Genomic DNA, 12,220 nt, shown 5'->3' with positions numbered 1-12,220 from the left:
GACATCAAAGAGAAGAAACAAGATGCAGAGAATGCATTTTTCACCATCATGTTAACAATTTTGGAATGACAAAAAAAAAAAAATATTGAGACATGTATACCCCCCACACACACAGACACACACACACACACACCTTTAAATGAATGATGATCCATAAATGATCTCCCGTGTCATTCTGCACCAGCAGAAACTGAGCAGACACTCCCCTTCAGTGGCTGAAATAGTGCACTACATGTTATCACAGACTCGCAAAACATTTGAAGATGATGCCTGCATTTGGGCAAATATCTCTGCAGATTCAAGTAGGTTCTGACTCTCATACACAACTTACATACTTGACTTTTTGTTGTTTGGTTGAATTATTACTTGAGGCACAGCTCAGGTTTGATATTTTAGGGAAAAAGTGAGAAGGATGATGAAGATGGAGCTACCAGAGGAGACAAATTTATGGATGTGGTGGAGGAGGACACGAAGGTAGTTGGTGTAAAAGAAGATGTCAGATGGAAGCAGATGATTTACTGTTGTGCCAGGGAGCAACTGAAATTATTATTATTATTATTATTATTATTATTAGTAGTAGTAGTAGTAGTAGTAGTAGTAGTAGAGTCAGTGATAAAATATATCCTGGGATATATCGAGCTAAAGGCCGCACTATTATTTCAGCAATACTTAAATACTAATGAAAAAAACAAAAACAAAAAACAAAAAACCCAATATGCAGTCAATTCAGTAAACAGTAAAATAATAAAAGTTAAAATAATAAAAGTATTAGCAATAATTGAATCTTATCCACCATAATAATAGGCTAAAAGCCATATCATAATTTGTTAGTTATTATTTCATATTATTTGCATGAATATATAAAGAATGCTAACTAGTGGGCAGTGTAAAGTTATCATAATCATATGTTAATATTTCACAGTGTATTTATTTATTTTTAGTTTAGGTCAATGACATTATTATGTAAACAATGCTGACTAATGGGCTAAGTAGTTTGCCGGCATAAATGTATTGGAGTAAAAAGTAGTGTAAAGTATTGTCTCTGGTGTGAATAATTCGATGTTTAGTTGCATTAAATCCAAATCTCGTTTTTTCTTGCCGCACTAGGTTATTTCTGTGGTAACTGCAAACACTTCAGTCTGAATCTACTCTCTTCTACTCCAATGGGAAGAATGTCACAGGTGTATTCCAGTGTTTTACATGCTTATCTGAAATGTTCTTTTCTTCTCTGGTCATTAACAGTTGTTAAACATCTCGCCAGACAAAGTCTCGCGATACTCAGTCACAAAGTATTTCTGTAATGGACAATGAATGTGCCACGTTATTGTCAGACTGATTATTGGGATTGAACTGTGGGCGCTGTGCAATGTTTTTTTCCTCAACCTCTGTTTTTTTTACCTGGTTAAGTAGATAAATTTAACACAGGACATTGTATACAACTAAAATAGGCTACTCCGATGTAAAAAGTCTTTGGGTCAATAGGTCATAGGTATCCATAAAACAATGACTAGATAACTGTTATATATTTAGTGAAGCCAGAGGAGTAGAAATTCTGTATAAAGATGCATATGTGGCACCGAAGACTTTTTTCCAAAATGTTAACATGTTATTACCTCCGCCAAGGAGGTTATGTTTTTGCCAGGGTTTGTTTGTTTGTTTGTCTGTCTGTTTGTTTGTCTGTCCGTTAGTGTGCAACATAACTCAAAAAGTTAAGGACAGATTTGGATGAAATTTTCAGGGTTTGCTGGAAATGGGATAAGGAAGAAATGATTAAATTTTGGTGGTGATCGGGGGTGAGGGGGCCCACGGGGGGGGGCACTGATCGTTAGTGTGCAACATAACTCAAAAAGTTATGGACAGATTTGGATGAAATTTTCAGGGTTTGTTGGAAATGGGATAAGGAAGAAATGATTAAATTTTGGTGGTGATCGGGGGTGGGGGGGGGCCACTGATCAGCCTTGGCGGAGGTCTGCGCTCTCCGAGTGCTTCTAGTTAATGTTCTGTTTTAGTTTTGTTTTTTGCTGTGTGGCACTTGAACCCATGCCTGTCTGTGTTTGACAGTAGTGTGGTTTCTGGTGCTATGCCCGTTTTTGCCAGTGGGTGGCAGTGTTGGCGTATGAGAAGAGACTGACTCATGCTCTGCGGCGGAAACAGTGAAATTAGCGCATAAACTGTGTGTAGATGTAGCGGCTGTACATGTGAGAATAAGTTGAGAATAAATTGCCCAAACATGATCCTCTTTCTTTCCTGGCCGTTTATTCTGGCAGAAAAAAATATGTCTCACGAAAACATGCAGTCTGTTGTCATACTGTCAAGCTAAAAAAAAAAAAAAAATCACAGTTAGCTAACACCACAATCAGACCATGAACATACATAAAGAATATTGTCATTCAAAAAAACATACTCAACCAACAGGGAACCAATCAGTACACAAACACAACGCTACATAACAATCATTCAAATTTGACAAAAAAAAAAAAAAAGTAAAATAATGACAGGACCACCATGCATGTACTCACCAGTAAGAAAGCATAGCAAAACTGTCGCCATCCCCCCTGGGATGCACCTCCCTAGTTTGCAGGGGTGTGGTGTTAAATGTGTCTAAAATAAAATTGTAATTAACACAATAAAACAATGTGTTATATACTGTACATTAACTCCGTTACATAGACAGCACTCAGTCGCCCAAACTCGAGTATAAAGACATTAAATTCGGACTTATAATGAAAAACAAAAAACGAGAAATTATGTACAACACTTTAATTATTTTTGCTAAACAAATTATCCACAGATGTAGCTTAAAGAAGAGCCACCCATTGTTCTCAATTTATATATAAGTGAAATAACAAACTTCAAAAAAGACAAAAACAAAACAAAACAAAACACTGAAACGTGTAAAAACCAAACAAGCCTTGATTGCCAATGAAAATTCAAATGTATTGATACCTGATTAGACGTCTGACTTCTATTTTTGTTTAATTATTTTTTTTCTTTTTAATTTTTTCTGTTTTTTTTTTTTTTTTTAAGTGTTCTTTCCAAATACTATTTCAGCATAAGGTTGATATCGATGCTCTGTCTGGAGAAAAAAGTGTTTTCTGTAATTCTTTAGAATGTGTGTCTAGATTTTGATCAATAAAGTTGAAGGAGAAAAAAAAACTGTGTGGACAGTCCAGTGAAGCCGCAACACAAAACTGCTCTTTCTGTGTTTACAGGTGGATCAAGTGCAAAAGTATTGTATAGATGATATTGTAATAACTTAGTTTGAGCTTAGGACAGTGTTTTATTTGTTAGGATCTCACTCTGAGGTTGTTCTGTTTGTTTGAAATATACGTTAACTGGTGTTAGCTTCGATGCTAGGTACCGTTAGCTTCTGCGCAGATGGTGTTTGGGGGTTTGGGAATATGTGTTTCCATGTCTGTAGGTGTAGGATACAGGAGGTGCATTTTTGGGGACATATGTAGAATTAATTGTTTTCATGTGGTAATTATTAACTTGTATTTCTGTTATGTTGTTTTTTTTAATACATATATGTAACAGCACTGACTGTGTCAAATGTGTGTCTACTAAAATGTTAGTCTGTACATTAATAACATAAAATCAGTTAAGATAGCGCATAAGCCGTGTGTAGTCAGTCCAGCGAAACCACTACAGAAAACCTTCCTTTCTGTGCTTCCAGAATAAAAGTCAACCTGTTGCACACAGGCTATTGTGTCTGACATCACGTGTGTAACACATAGAATGGAAATATTCAAGTACAGAAAGCCTGCATATGTTGATAGCTCATATAAAAGACTCCAAGATTTAAAAAAAAAAAAAAAAAGTACTACATACACCAAACAGCACAACATTGATTAATAAATATTTTAAGTGATATTTGATAAAAGTACTTCAGCGGACAAAACACTGTTAAAATTTGCATTAAAAAAATCAGATAAAGTTGGCCAATTACTTCTATTCATTTACTTGTTGGATCCAAATCTAAAGCAAGAAATCTGGTGTAATTATTGGTAGTGATCTACATTTTAAAAGTCATATGAACCACATATCAAGAGTATCATTCTATCATCTCAAAAACTTTTCCAAACTAGAAGCACTTGTGGAGCGCAGACCTCCGCCAAGGCAGATCAGTGGACCCCCCCCCCCCACACACACACACACACACACACCCCCGATCACCACCAAAATTTAATCATTTTTTCCTTGTCCCAGTATCAACATTTCCTGAAATTTTCATCCAAATCCATCCATAACTTTTTGAGTTGTCTTGCACACAAACAGACAGAGAAACAGACAGACATACCAACACCGACAAAAACATAACCTCCTTGGTGGAAGTAATTAAGGGCTTTCTCTTTTTTTTCATTGTACAAATAAATTAAAAATGGAGCATGTATATTAGGGAAATACGGCAACATCACTTGGAGGTGTGGAGTTGGAGAAGGTGTCAAAAATTTCTAAGTGACCTGTGGATGCTACTTTAGTCACAGTTCTCTTGTGACTCTTATTTATACACATCAGTAATCATCTTTGACCAGGTACAGTGATTACATACTGAGGACCAGCTATCCTTTATCTTTAAAGAATAAATCACAACAGTGGCAGCAGTGTATATGGTAGAGACTTTTGTTGACTATAATAAAGGGTATTATGTGTATATTTGGGTGAAATGGAAGCTGTCCTTGTCCTGTAACAATACTACACTTTCTTCACTCTGGGATTATTAAAAAAAACCCAAAACATATATATATATATACATATATATATATATATATATATATATATATATATATATATATATATATATATATATAATTTATTTGGGACCACTTTTAGCTGTAGCAAAGGTGCCGCAATTCTTCCAATAGTCCATTAAAAAAAGAATAAAAATCACAATTTACATTAACAAAAACACACTCAGACACCAGCCAAAAAAACAAAACAAAAAACAAACATTAAAAAAAATTCATAATCTTTTCCCAAATTCCTATAATAATAATAATAATAATAATAATAATAATAATAATAATAATAATAATAATAATAATTCATATGTTACCCAATCTTACATAGATTTTTTTCTTTATTCTGCAGCCATAAAAATCCTGTGATATACCTACCTTGGATAATATTATTATATGATTATGATACATAGTGGAACATTCAACTTATACATGCTTCTTTGCTTCAGTGTACATGGATTTTGTTGTATGGCATAGACAAAGAAGACAAACTTGTTCACATTTTTTCTTTGTGCAAAAAACAAAGACTCCAAAAATGATTCTTGTTTGCAGCAAAATCAATACTCATTCAACAAGTACAGTGTCTATTTCCAAGTTCCAAAATAAAGACAGGCAAACAGAAAAGACAGTGACTGATGTGACATAGAACATAAAGAAAATTCTGTTGATTATTTTCGCCTTTTGGGTCCAGTGTCCAGGCTTCCTCTCGCCATCATTGCAGGTGAAGATCACAGACAGTGTTTTCTCTATTTCTTTCAGTTCAGTTAAAACTTGCTCCAGTGTGTAGGTGTCCTCTGTGGATTTGCTGACGGTCATCTGGAAAAATGGTTTAAATGATTGTGGTTAATTCATTGATAATACTTAACCTGTAAAGACCCAGACCTCCACCGACAACCAAAAGCTAAGTGAAATGTTTAATATTTGTTGAACCAGTAATCCTATCAATACATGTAAATAACTGGTGTGAAATGCATTCAATTCATTGTTAATACTTAACCCATAAAGATCCAAATCTCCACTGGCAACCAACAGCTAACTGGAATATTTAATATCTATTGAACCATTAATTCTATTAATTAAATAATACTGGTGTAAAACGCAGTTTGTCATCTTTTCATGGTCATCAGATATGACCCATTTGGACGTTCAGAGGCTCCATATTGAATATGGAAACACATCATCTTCTACAACATTGATTCATTAGTAAAACCTATAGAGTTTGATAAATGACAGTGGATGGAGACACTTGTATTTACATACACTTATTGATATTTTTGACTAAAAAGTCACTTTTACCTCAGTTTTCTGCATGAAAATACATGATTTACCTTGAAAAATGGAAAATACAGAAGATAACATGGTGATAAATCAGTTAAGAAAGGTTCACTACAGAGAAAAAATTATTTGGGAACTGCCACTAAACTAGCACTGGGTCTTGATGGGTTAAGTAATACTGCTTATTTCATTGCAAAAATCAAGAATTTCAGAGACAAAGACAAAAAATCAATGTAGTTGTTCGTCAAATTGCAGCCACACCTTTCTATCGTCATGCAACAGGCCAGCAGGAGTTTCATCAGAAGACACGTTGCCCAAACACTGGCACCATTTTCTCACCTCTGAAATAATGTACAGGACAAATAACTGTAGTAAATAAACTCAACTGAATTTCTGTCTACACTGAAAAGATATAAACGCCACTACATATAAACCTCAGTAACATTACTTTTGTCATGTTTGTAGGTAGATTTGTTACCACAGTCCTCACTTAGGCTTTGGTCTCTGTCTACCTCTTTGTCTTGGGATTCAGAGTCTTTTTCCATCAAATACATCACCACAATTGTCTCAACAAGGCTGAGCATCATGAACCCAAAAATCCCAAAGCAGTAGAGGGCTGTGAGGAGCACAGAGAATAAATATTGGTTAAATAGGTAGAAGTGTTGCTTTTTATGACTTGACAGCTCAGAAATGGTTCTTTACCTATAAGTGGGATCCTGCTTGATGTTGCAGGTAGGATGTCATTGAGAAGAAGCTGCATCACGGTGATAGCGAGGAGCACCGTGATCTTGAAACTCAGCTTCTCACCCCTTTTGTCTGAGATCAGGAAGGAGGACAAGTCCAGACACAGGAAGAACAGGACGGGCAGCATGACGTTGATGACGTAAAGCATAGACCTCCTTTTCATGAAGACCTATGGATGGATGTTTGAAGGTAAAGTGGTTGCAGTTCCTGCACATTTACATCTGAACAGGTGATGGCAAGTATGTTGTGTTTGGGTCATGACCTGCATATAAGAGGTGGATGAAGCGTCTGTGTCATCACCTACTGATTGGTTTGTAGGCTTCAGTTCCAAAGCATTGAGCTTGCATTTTGACTGTGGATGTCTTGTTTTTTAAAGTGCTTCCATGATACATCCATGGGTGTAAGAACAGTTGTTTTTCAGTTTTTTGATAAATATAATGTGAAGAACATTAATTAGTACTAGCTGGTCTAATTAGCAGGCTACCTGACAGAACATATAAACCAATTACAATTAATAGCAATATTAGCTAATGTAGCTACATTATGCTAACAGGATCAAGTAAGTTGAGCTGTGTCTCTGGAAATAAGTTTTAACAGCTCAGGTTCAGTCAGATTTTTGGAGCTTCTGTTTATTGAAAAAGACAGATTTTTTTTTCCTGATAAAAAGCTTTCTTCCAGTTGGGTTTGAGAAATTATAGTAATAATACAAATGATTTTGTTTTGTTAAATCTTTTACAAGGTTTACATGTTTACTGTGTCAAGCATTAGCATCAGTGCAACCATTATCAGTTGCATGTTCCCAACGCTATTCTCTCGTCCAAATAAATAAATAAAAGTTTTTATTTATTTATTTATTTTTTCCATTCGAAAAGGTTAAATTTGCAGCAGCCAAATGAAAAACATCCAAACTTTAGCCACAGTGGCTCACTAGAAAACACTAGGGGATAAAGAACAAAACTGGATGCTCCAATATGAGTATTTTTTTCCCTCTTTATTGCTGTAATACTTACAGTATAAGTGATCATATCTTGATTCCGACCATTTTTGTTGACAGTTCGGTTAGTGACTGTCACATTGATGAAATGCCACTCGTACTGGGCTCGCAACACCTCCTTAGTATCGTTTGTGACCTCAGAGGAATCAGCAAAGAGGAGGAGTCGTAGTTCTCTGTCTGAGGAGGGAGATGAAAATACGACTGATGTTTATAACCACAGTTATGAGGAATAGGAATGAATGATACATGTTGAACTGAGCCAGACAGAGAACAAATAAGATAAACAGGAGACGATGAGAGGAAGTCTCACCAGAGTGGACAACTGACTTGAATGAAAGGGCGCAACTTTGTGTGTCGAAAGGAAAATTGTAAACGTGCATCCTGCAGTTGCTGATCAGGACCTGATCATTTGTAAATTCAACTACACCTGAGTGTGAAACGAAGAGATATGGAGTCGGAGGAGCCTTGTCTTTCTCTATCCTGTATTATACACACACAAGTACACAGTAAAACACACAACACAAAGATATCTGCAAATATTTAATATTTCTTTTCTTATTCTTTTTTTTAAATACATTTTTAGAAATAATTTGAGGCTAAAAATGAGGAGCTTGCTTGTAATTAAATGACTAGTAGAACTCCATGCATGATGACACCATTTTTAGTCATTTGGCAACATGTACATTTGTTTACACTTACATCTCCTTAATAGTTATGTCTGGTTTCCAAAGAGCTTTAGTAGGAACAGTGATATTTTTAATCCCACCAAAGTCTTCAGGATTCCAGGAAATATGATCGTTTTTCCAGCTCTACAGAGAATAAAAATATTGCAATAAAAATGTGAATTAAATAGACAATATTAATATTAATTCATGGTCTTCTTCAGAACACACTTACCATAAAAATCCAGAGGTAGGGAACAAATTTTTGTTCAACCTCCCGCTAAAAATAAAACCAAAAAAATTGTGAGAAAAACTTTGGAGGCAATATGTCACAAACAGATATATGTGAAACTAAACCTTAAAATTAAAGGGGTTTTATGTAGGATTTCTAACTTCAAATATTAGAAATTATATGAAATTATATTTAGAAAAGAGTCTTGAAGGTTTGCCAAATCTATCGATATACTGGATTGTAGATATATGAACTAAATAAATTCACACCAACAGTCCAATAGATTTATATGACCACTAGAGGGAGTAGTGAGTCACTCTGCTGGTCTCCCACGGTGCAGAAAACTAACATCACGGGGTGTTTGACCAAAACATCCCAAAGTGGCAAGATGGGACAAGAACTGCTAGGACAACTTCAAAGAAAGAGACAAAGTGATAAAGGTAGAAGCACTGCTGTTATTTTCACCACTGGACACAGCTTCAAATTAAAATATTGGAGTTTGATACTGAAATTGGAGAATTGCAGCAACAGGTGAGTTTGATTATGAAGCTCATGAAGGTATACAATTATTATGTGATGTAATTATCTTCATTTGTTGATCCATATTAAATTGCGACAGTTCAAACTTTGTTCAGACAACTCCAAACAGATCTTTAGTGCATCTATTGACAACACTAACCGTACAGAAGACACATGTGATTTGTAGTTTTACTGTGGCTAAGCTAACAGAACTATAATGTAAACTATCAACTGATGCAGCATGTGAAGATTCTAAGACACAGTGTAATTTTGACTGACAGTAAAAATAACCAGCTATGAGTTTTTATTTGAAGAAAACTTAATGATACCATAATACAGTTGTGGTTCCAGGCACAACAAATCCCGCCTCTTGCATGTATTGTAGCTTATTTTGGCATCGATCCAACTGATGTCATCATGTCTATGTATGTGCTGGTGTCAGCATATCAACTGCCTCTATATATGTGCCAAGTTTGAAGTAAATTCAAACAAAATAGATGTTTTTACAGACATTTGAAATTTTGCCCATTATAAGTAAATGGGAGGAGAAAAAAAGATGTGTCAAACATTTATAAAAATTTGAACTCTGACCTACTTTTCCCAAAATGTAACCACATTTATTCTGGGTCACTGGCAATGTATAAACCCAGTTTGGTATGAATTCAACCAATGAATTTGCTGCTACAGACATGTGAAATTTCGCCCATTGTAAGTAAATGGGGACAAAAAAAAAAAAAAAAGATGTTAAAAATTCATAAAAAGTTTTAACTTTAACTTACAGTTCCCAAAATGTAATCAGATCTATTCTGGGTCACTGGCAATCTATGAACCCGATTTAGTATGAATGCAACCAATACTTTCGCTGCTAGTGTTAAAAAAACAAACAAACAAACTGAACCAAAACAAACCCCCTTGCCTCCCCTTTGGGGGGCAGTGTAAAAATTAGCTTTATACTTTATTCAGTGGCTGACACATGGTGTTGATTTCATTGGTGGCTTTGGTAGTCCTATGTGTGTTCTAGTATGCTTGTGTTATTGTAAGTTTGGAATATTTATACTACATATAACCCCTTTTATAGGATTATTTTCTTGTAACTGTATTGACGTCATTCAGGAAATCACTAATATTAAAATAACTTCATCATAGCAGAATTCCATATGAATAAAAGTGTACATTAATTGACTGTAAGAAGTACCTCACTTAGAATGCATTTACATTTAAGTATAAAAGCAAAATGATCATGTAATGCCTCGCCATGCATAGTTTGAACTACTTACCACATCTACAATGGCATAGAGCATCACGTGCAGCTCAACTTCTAAGGCCTGTGTGTGGTCTTTAACAGGCCGGGACATGGTGAACAGGTCATTGTTTGACGTCAGATTCAGGTAATTTAAGACATCCTGGTATATGTAGTTAGCCTCGGAGGATTCCCCACCTTCATTAAAATATACAGGAACCCTCAATTAATTCTGTCACAGTTCAGGCTGTCCCTGCTCTAACAAACAAATATCTTACTTTGAAATCTGACTCTTGTGGTCACAGAAACATAACAGATGTACAACAGGTGTAGTCAGGCATTTGGGACAGTCTCATGAGTCCATTAAAGACAATAAGTATAAATGGGAGGACAGAACCCGCAGCACAGGACTTAATAAACTGGTTCACTTGCAGTAATTTACAATTTTCTCATAATCTGTACCTTTATGAGACTGCATGCTATCATAACACTGCTTTGCTCCATATGTTGAATACAACAGCTTTTTTTAAATTTAGTTACTAGACTATAATAATTTCCTCATCAATCAAACCACTGCTATAGCCATGGTCTATATGTGCCACCAAGCACCTCTTCCTCCATTTCCTTGACAACTACTATGTTATGTGCTCAGAAACGTAGGTGCTGATTGGCCGAAGAGGAGTATGTATCTGTGCTTGATTGCTCTTCTTCAACTACCCAGATGTCTGTCACAGTAAATTGAAATTGAATTGTGAGTTCTGAATTTGAAAATATATGGAGTTGAATTTTCAGTGAGGATAAAATATAGTTTCAGAGAAACTGAATTCAATTTCATAATCTTACATTCAGTTTCAAGTTTATTGGACTTTTACGGAAGCATGTTGCATTCACACAAAAAATTAAATTCGGCTCTGTTTTTCTGAATTAACAAGATAATTATCTCGTAATTACGAGAAAAAATAACAAAGAAAAAATGGCGCTGGTTTTCTGAATGAATGAGATACTGTTTTCTGAAAAACATTAAATTTGGCTCTGTTTTTCTGAATTTATGAGATACTATTTTCTGAAAAAAAAAAATTTTTGGTCGGTTTTTCTGAATTTACGAGATACTGTTTTCAGAAAAAAAAAAAAAAAAAAAAAAATTGCTCTGTTTTTCTGAGTTTATGAGATACTGTTTCCTGAAAAAAATTAAATTGGCTCTGTTTATCTGTGTCAGTGGGACAGTGGTCCCTGATCCAGGCAGTAGCTCCTTCTACCTGTGCTGCTGAAAAGCCTTCAGGGGAGCGTGAAGCTTTTTCCGTTCTCGTAACCGGTTCCATTTACAGAAAATGGAACTAGTTTTGTTTACAGAACTCAGAACCAAGCTGTGCTCCAACCTCCAAGCCCCGCTTTGCGCACGTATGAAGCCCTCCAAGCTCACAGGTGTGCAAGCCAGACAGGCGCCCGCGCTCGGAGCCTGTAGCCTGGCTTCCTGACATGACACGATGCGGTGATGGGAGTTGGCATTTATGAAGTCAAATAAAATGACATTCGCCAGCATTAAAGAAAATATAAACAGCAGAAGAGTGCAAATGTGTATTAGTTTATTTGTCGGACCTGATGGAAAGCATTACTCAGAACTAGATCCATGGAGGAGTGGCTTGGTGCCCCCCCCACCTCCCCGATAGCTTTCCATCAGGTCCAGGTGGAAAGCTGTCCGGGGGGGATGATGTCATGCCAGGAAACCTGTGAGCTTGGAGGGCTTCATACGTGCGCGAAGTGGGGCTTGGAGGTCGGAGCACAGCTTGGTTCTGAGTTCTGTAAACGAAACTAGTT

The 12,220-nt window shown here is 35.8% G+C and overlaps 1 pseudogene; it reads right to left on the bottom strand.

The window, feature by feature from the left end:
* Window positions 1-3,331: 3,331 nt before the first annotated feature.
* Window positions 3,332-12,220, bottom strand: part of LOC115410490 (5-hydroxytryptamine receptor 3A-like) — a 28,072-nt pseudogene continuing 19,183 nt past the window's right edge.

Source organism: Sphaeramia orbicularis, chromosome 19, assembly GCF_902148855.1.
Source record: "Sphaeramia orbicularis chromosome 19, fSphaOr1.1, whole genome shotgun sequence".
Classification (NCBI taxonomy): Eukaryota; Metazoa; Chordata; class Actinopteri; order Kurtiformes; family Apogonidae; genus Sphaeramia; species Sphaeramia orbicularis.
Note: the sequence above shows the minus strand (reverse complement) of the source record. Positions and strands in the feature narration are given on the sequence as shown.